Source organism: Mustela nivalis, assembly GCF_964662115.1.
Source record: "Mustela nivalis genome assembly, chromosome: 3".
Classification (NCBI taxonomy): Eukaryota; Metazoa; Chordata; class Mammalia; order Carnivora; family Mustelidae; genus Mustela; species Mustela nivalis.
In genome coordinates, this window is record NC_139022.1 from 60,811,200 (window position 1) to 60,820,032 (window position 8,833).

The window sequence follows — 8,833 nt, forward strand, 5'->3', positions numbered from 1 at the left end:
AAGGTATCAGTCCCCCCAATCCTAAAGGCCACTGCCCTGCCCCAGGTCCCTAAGATTACCTGGAAAGAGGGACCTCCCATTTGGGTGGAGCAGTGGCCTCTCCCTTCCCACAAACTACAACAACTCCATATCTTAGTGCAGCAACAGCTCGACCTAGGACATATACGCCAGTCCCTTAGCCCTTGGAACTCACCCATTTTCGTTATCAAAAAACCCAATGGTACATGGAGATTACTACAGGACCTGTGACAGGTCAACAATAAAATGGTCCCCTTTGGAACCCCCCAAAGGGGACTTCCATGGATTCCAGCCATTCCATCCAACCATTTTATTACCACCATTGATATAAAGGATTGTTTCTTCTCCATTCCCCTCCACCCTGATGATATGGAAAAGTTCGCCTTTTCCCTGCCCGCTCTTAATTTCTCCGGGCCCGATCAGAGGTTTGAATGGACGGTCCTCCCCCAGGGGATGGCTAATAGCCCATCAATCTGCCAGAACCAGATTTTTACATTATTTTTCAGAAACCCAGACATTCTATTTTACATCTATATGGATGATATTATCCTAGGAGCGCCTGACTGCTCTCAGCTTGACCTCCTCACTACCGAGTGCCTCTCTATTTTGGCCCACCATAATTTCAAGGTGGCCCCTGAAAAGATCCAAAGGATCCCCCCTTTTAAAATCCTTGGATCCTTACTCTCCTTGGATACAGTGTCCCCGATCAGACCCCAATTAAAGATTCAACCCTCGTACACCCTACCTAAGTTACAAAAACTACTTGGTGAAATAAATTGGATGAGACCATGGATCTCTATTTCTACTGAGAAAATCACCCTTCTATTTGACCTACTCAAGGGCTCAAATCTTTCGTCTGATATCATTCTAAACACAGAATATATCCAAACACTCAATGAGGTCCAACGGGCCATTGATAAATCTACCTTAAAGCGATTCACTCCCTCCGTGCCCTTAATTCTATATGTTTTCCCTGGGGAATCCCTAATGACAGCGCTATTAGCCCAACAAGGAGAACCCATTCAATGGATCCACCTTTCAGTGGGGGGCACCCCGCGAGTATACGCGGCGACTGACCAACTCGCTGACTGCATCACGAAAGGGAGAAACAATTCGCTCCATTTATTTGGACAGGATCCAAGTAGCATTGTTATTCCCTACCGAACTCAGGACTTCACATGGCTCCAACGCAATAATGCTAGGGTGGCCATAGCCTTAGAAGGATTCTCCGGAAATATAGATTGCCATTATGGGCCTTATAAATGGATGAATTCCTTTGGTAAGCTGCAGTGGAAGATCCCCATGCTATTCATCACCCAAGCAGATCCATCCTTTCATACAGCCTTTACAGATGGAGGAAAAGTAGGAGCTTCAGTAGTGATCTTCCCCCCTCACTCTGATACTGATAGAACCCCTACCCCTCAGAAATCTCTCATCCACTTGGTCCAGGGGTCCACACAATTTAAAGAGCTTTATGCTGTGGTCCTAGCCCTTTCCACCATTAAGGGTCCCCTCAATTTATTTTCTGACAGCCTCTATGTGGTAAACCTCCTACCCAACCTAATCGACGCTCACATCAAACTAGATTCTAACCCCATAACCCCACTTATGATCCAAACCCGAACCCTCCTAAAACAAAGAACCAGCCAAATATATGTTCAACATCTCAGGGGACACCAAGGACTTCCGGGTTTCCTATCCCAAGGTAACTCCTTGGCCGACCAACTTGCATCTACTCCCCAATGTTACTCTGTAGAAGAGGCTGCTCACTTCCATAAACTTACACACACCAATTGGAGGGGACTCCATCAACGCTTCCCCCAGGTACCCATTAAAAATCTCAAAAAAATCATTCAAACCTGCAAATCCTGCCAACCTTTCCTACAAGTTCCCCCACTCCAGGGGCCGGGGTGCAATCCTAGGGGGCTACACCCCAATCACCTCTGGCAAACAGATGTAACCCATTACCCCTCCTTTGGTAAACTTAAATTTGTTTTCGTGTCCATTGACACATGTTCACATGCTTTCTGGGCAACTGCCCATGCCGGCGAAAAGACTAAACATGCTGTCAGCCATTTCTTACAATGTTTTGCCACTCTAGGACTCCCCAAACAAATTAAAACTGATAATGGTCCTTGCTTTACTAGCACAACCTTTAAAACCTTCCTCTCAGAATGGAACATCTCCCACTCCACCGGCATTCCTTATAACCCTCGAGGACAAGCCATTGTGGAAAGACAAAACCGTACCCTCAAAGACCAATTACAAAAACAAAAGGGGGAATCCCTTCCCCCACATGATCAACTCAAAAGGGCACTGTTCACCCTTAATATTTTAAATTTTTCAAAATACGATCATTTGACAGCGTTCCAAAGACACTGGTCCGCCATAACCCCTTATACCTCAATATCGGTCAGATGGAAAGACCCCCTGACTGGGTATTGGAGGGGACCTGACCCCCTCCTCATTACAGGTAGAGGGTTTGGATGCATATTCCCCCCGGAAGAAAAGAAGCCTATTTGGGTGCCTGCACGAGACATCAAATACCTCCCAGCCCCAGAAAACAACAATAACCCAGACCCAGAGAGCCCACAACTCTCTGAGGAACCTTTTCTCCCTATCTGACCCACAGATCTACAGTCGAAAGATGATATTATCAATGCTCCTGACCCTACTGGCTCATGCACAAGTCACTATTGCGGGACTCGGCGACCCAGGTAAAGCCAAGGCCCTGCTCCGAGGAATACAGGGAAATCCTTGTGACTGCAAAGGGGGCACACACACCAGACCCCCTGCCTCACAATGTTACCGATCAAAAGTCTCATGCTCAGGTAATGCTCCCAGAACCGTCCCTACACCACAAGGAAAACCTGGACCTTGCCCATGCTCCACATTCCATCCCTCACTCCACACTGCTTGCTACACAGACACCGCCCAACAATGCTCTTTTGATAACAAAACATACTGGTACACAAAGCGGGGGACAAACTCACCCAGCAATACGGGGGACGGCAGCAACTCGATGCCATCCCCTTGTTATGGCACCCCAGGGCAGGATGTTTGCTTCAACTCCGTGGCGCCCATAGGAGTATCTGATGGGGGCGGGCCCCAAGATCAAACCCACAATGCAATTGTATCGCGCAGGATTGAAATTATGATCAAGAGCCAAGAACCTCCTGTCTATCACCCCCTAATCTTACCTGAGAACCGGGGAGTGCTACAGCTTGACCCCGAAACCGAAAGTATTCTAAACACTGTCTTCGCTCTCATAAACTCCTCCAACCCCTCTCTCGCCCAGAACTGCTGGCTTTGCCTTAAGAATGGGCCTCTTCTGGCCCAGGCCATTTTAGTCAACAATATCTCATTATCCCTACTCCCCTCATCATGTCAGCTTCTACCGCCCCGACCCAACATATAGATTTCCCCCCTCTCCCCTAATACCTCCTGTCTTTGGGTGCCACCCCTTGCTGATAATTCCTCTAACCTAGATCTCGGACGCATTGACGATGCTTTCTGCAGTAATAACTGCCGAAAAGGGAGGCATCTGCTTGTTTTTGCAGGAGGAATGCTGCTTCTATGCCAACAAATCGGGCATAGTTCAAGATAAAATTAGAAAACTACAAGAAGACCTGGAAAAGAGGCATCGCGAGATGTGGAACAGTCCGTTCCGGACCGGCTTCAGTGGCCTTCTCCCATACTTCCTCCCTCCTCTGGGCCCCCTCTTTATTCTGCTCCTTGTCATTTCCTTTGGCCCCTGCCTTATCAATAAGCTAACTCAATTTATACAAAAAAGGATGGAAGCCATTCAGTTAATGAATGTTCAAGTACATTACCAGAGACTGGCCACCCATGATGAAGAAATCTATCATTAATCTTTATTGGCCAATGACGGGTAAGACCCCATATCGGTTGAGGCAACCTAAGACAGGCCTTAAAGGAGATGCTCCCCCGTAGCAGCATGATATTCAGTGACGGGTAAGACCAATGAGAGACACAGAGCAACCTAAGACAGAGGACATACCTATGCTGTATGACCCTCAATGACGGGTAAGCCTGTTGTCTTGTCACTGGCAACCTAAGACAGAAGTCATGCCTACAAAAACAAAAGGGGGAAATATAAGGCACATAACTAGAGGTGCCTCCACAGGGTGCGGCCCAGAATAAAGCTGGCGCGGGCTTGCCGTCTCTTCCGGCCAACAAGGCGCCAATTTCACAGTTTCAGTTCCTGAAACCTATGGCACTTCCTCCTCTCTCCCGATCTTATTGGCTCTTCCCCCTCTGTCCTCACTTCCCTTCTGCTGCTCTATATAAGGTGTACCCCCGCACAATAAAGTGAGATCCTGCTTCAACAGATCCCCCGAGCCTGGTGTCGTCCGTTGGTGCGTCTGGGTTCGCGACACTCGCCATCCCGCTCAGCCCCGGGAAGGGGCCTCCGGCTGGTCCGGTCGCCTCCACCCCTCCGAGGGAACCCCAACAGTACACATCACTGTCACAGCCTCCTTGTCTTGCTAACAAGGTATTTGTTTCATTGCTTCTCTGTGCCACAGCCATACTGTTCCATTCAGAAAATATTTCTGTTGCTCTCTGAGCTGTCCAGGAGCACATGAATATTCTAGAGGGCTGCTTCAGGCCCATTTGCCTAGCTATCCACACAGATGTTTCTGAACCATGCTAAAGTAAACAGAGAACATGGAGCCTTTCATTTCCTAGGATCTGGCTCAAAAAAAAAAAAAAAAAGAGTATAGATCATTCCACTCTCAAAGTTCATCAAGTCCATCTGGGATGGGGGATGTTTCCCTTTTCTTGGATTTGAAAATTAAGGGTGGAAAATAGGGGAGGAGGGACTTCATCTGGCACATTTCCAGGAATCTTCCAGAGACTATCCCCCTTTTTCTTCTGTCCACCAATCTGGACAGTCTTCATATAGTCAGCGGGACACAGGCAAAATGAGGCTCTCATTTATCTTAAATCTTTCCAAAATATTTGTATTGTATTTGATGTTTGCTTTAAAAATTAAAAATTTGACTCTTATTCTCTGCTTTCTTCTTAAACAAAACTGTCTTGACACACTGAATGTCTCATGGTCGAGCTCCTGGAATAAGGGTAGGTCACAGAGCAAACTGGAAACATTAGAGGAGGAGGTGGAATGCATAAGTTATTATTGCAAATATCATTCTTCCAAATGTATGTGTGTATATATCATAGGAAATAAATCTTTCATACTTTTCTACTTTAAGTTCTTACTGAAAACATAACTGATATTCCTGGAAAGGTTATAAAATTGAAAGGAAATATTATCACAGTAGAAAATTTTTACAAATTGCATCTATTTCTGGTACAGATTATTTTTCCATTCAGGATAGCTTACTTATTCAACACAGATATCCTCATGCTGGGTAACATTGAATCAATTGCCTCTTCAGCAATAAAAAAAAATACATAAAAATTGAAATTAAGACACTAGCCTCTGTGTATTTTAATTAGTCAATATGATCCTAATAAATATGAGAAACCAACTTATGGATGGATGGATGGATACTAAAAAAAGTCTTAGAAGGGTTCAGAATCACTTATCAGGAAATATGTGTGTATATTTTCATTGATACATACATTTAATTTATATCTTAATCTTATAAAACCACCTTTCTTTACTAAAAAGCAAGAGGAAGGTCTTTCCCTATCTCCAATTTCATTTCCAATTCTTGACTGACATACACATTCTTTCCAGGAAGAAATATACAAAAGTGATTTTAAGGTATTTATAGTCAGGTACTTTTGTTTATATTTTATCCCTACCCACACTGGTTATCTACAACCTATACAAAATGAAAAAAAAAAAAGAATATAGAGAAATGATTAAAAAATGAAAAATAAAGATCAGTGTGATGTTGAAAATAATCAGTGACTTGTAAAAGAAGGTATTAAGAAAGTTTTTAGATGGATAGACTATCCTACTTTAGTGTTAAGATGAGAATTCTCAAACTTCATCAAACTTATAAAAATTGTCTACCTCTGATTCTGTTCAGCAGAATCAGGGTCACCTCTCAGTCCTATATGAAAGTGTGAAAAGGAATCAAAATCAGACTAAAAAATAGATGTGTAGCAATGAAAATTTGTGGGAAGGACCTGAACAAATTCCTTTGATGAAGAGCTACTCAGAGAAAAAAAAAAACTTTTTAAAGATTTTATTTATTTTATTTGACAGATAGAGATCACAAGTAGGCAGAGAAGCAGGCAGAAAGAGAGGGAGGAGGAAGCAGGCTCCCTGCAGAGCAGAGAGCCCGAAGCAGGGTTCGATCCCAGGACCCTGGGCTCATGACCTGCGCCGAAGGCAGAGGCTTTAACCCACTGAGCCACCCACGCGCCCCAAGAAATTCTAAAACAAACAAAAAACAACAACCATAACAACAACAAAAAAACCTATATTCTAGAAAATTGTCCTCAAACAAGACTGAGTTTTTATTCAAAAATTATGATGCAATTTTTTTTCCCCCATCAAAGTGTTAGTCCTTTAAACATGAGTTTTGCATCCAAGTGCATATCAGTTTTCTGTAGCTCTAGGAATGTGCCGCCTACATTCCCCTACCCAGCTCTGGGCAATCAAGTCATTCATACTTTTTTGTCTTTTGTTTGCTTTTGTTGTATTGTTGTTGCTTTGTTTTTTGCTTTGTTTCAGTGTCAAAATTCAATCTAAAAAAAATGAGACATTATAATTCATTTATATTAGTTTAGCCACTATAGAAAAGAAATTAAAGTATCCTGGGTCTTTTTTTTTTTTTTTTTCTTTTTAGATACAGCCTTTAAATCCTTAAATTGTACATAAGGCAAAAATCAATTACAACTTTTTCCCCCCTCCTATCAAAGAGAATGATATATTCGACTTGCTATGCACATCTGAAACATTTTTATCTAAACTCTCTAACACTAAGTTATTCTTTGTAAGCACTCAAAGAACTTTTCAAGGATCATTACTCATGAATTGATAATTCTATGCACCATAGATGTTAAATTGCATTTTAGGTAGTCTGTACCTGAGAGGTCCAATGTGTTCACTCTACATGCAGTCCCCTCATTTAATTGGCCCCCTGAGAAAATGAGTCTCTTAACCTTTATCTTTTTTCCCCACTCCCTGTATAATGCTAAAGCATAGAAATCTGCCTGGCAGTAGCTCTGTAAGAATGTACAACTTGGCTCTAAAGAGTATGTATAGCCTTTTATTGGTTGTCTCCCTTTGTGTTGGGCTGACACAAATTGCCTTCTAACATGAGCAGGATCAATTAAGCTGGTATCAAAATTGTGCAAGAACAATGAGACCTACCTCCACCATAATGCCAGAGCTTTCATCATACAGATCCTGTAACTCCACAAATGAATAAAGACACATATGCCCTATTAAAGTTCCTTGCTGCTAGGAGCTGGCTATGTTAGAGAAAGGGCTCAGGGTAGTGCACCATATATTCTCTTTGAAAGGGAAAGTGCTGACACCTCACTGTGATGAGGACAGTGAAAAGCAGCATGAACAAGGACAGACAAAAGACAGAATAATAAAGACTCTGAAAAATAGGAAGAACACACTTTTGGCATACAAGCAGCTCTAGAATCTGAATGAAAATAACAATCTGATTTTAACTTCACAAAAAAAGAATATAAAATTTTTATTGCACCTATTTCTTAATGTAGGAAATGTTGAACTTGATCAAAAATTCATTAGTTGTCATTGGTAAAAAGAAGCAAAAGCAACATTCCTATCCTTTATCCACAATTAAAGCAAAATGAAAAATCAACTTTTATTTGCACATGAGATTTGATCCATAATAATATCTCTATGTTAGTTACTGAGAAAGTTTATTTTATACTTTTTTTTCATATTATGTAGCTTCGGACATGACTGTATAGCTCTGAAGGTAAGATCTATCTCACAGGGAACTTGACTGTGTGAAGAAAAATATCCAAAGTGCTATATACAATTTACTCTTTAGAAAACAGATTTGGCATTCCCATTTAACTTTCTCTGCAAAACTTCTCCAGCCTACCGTATATGCCCATTCCACAGGGTTTATTTACCAACACATTTTTAATCCTTTTCTCTAGTGCAGGTTGTAGGAGCTACTCCTCATACAAATATGGAGACTTAAAATTCAATTATCATTATTTTGCCACAAGTTATGTGATCCATAAAAACACAATTCTTATTAACTAGCTTTGTAGTCTATTTTGGCTTTATTATTTTGGAAAAAAAATTAATATAATTGACTTGAAATGCTTTGTTATATCCTAAAAATGAAGTTTTTTTTTTTTAAAGAAAATAGATTACAAGTAAACAGCTAGTCAAAAGCAAAGTCCTGTTAAGATATGCAAGCATTCCCCATATAAGATAGCATGCATAGAATCACTGTCTATTTCAGCAAAAATAATACCTTTGATAACTCGTCACAGTATCATTAATTTCAAAGAACTAAACATTTTGACACACACAATTCTCTTTGTCTCCTAATCTGAGTGTTAGCCAAGGAAGTCACCTCTGGAAGTCTTTGCATGTATTTAATTTCTTGGGGAACCTAGGTGGCTCAGTCACTTAAGCATCTGACTCTTGATTTTGTCTTGGGTCATGATCACAAGGCTGTGAGATTAAGCCAGGCAATGGGCTCTGCATTGAGGGAAGAGCCTGCTTAAGATTCTCTCTCTCCCCTTCCCTCTGCTCTTCTCCTTTAATCCCCACCTCTCTCTCCCCCTATCTCAAAAGGAAAAAAAAAAAAACAGTTTCCTGCCTAGGAAGTTTCTGTTAAGAATAGCAGTGCCATAAGGTGGTAGAACT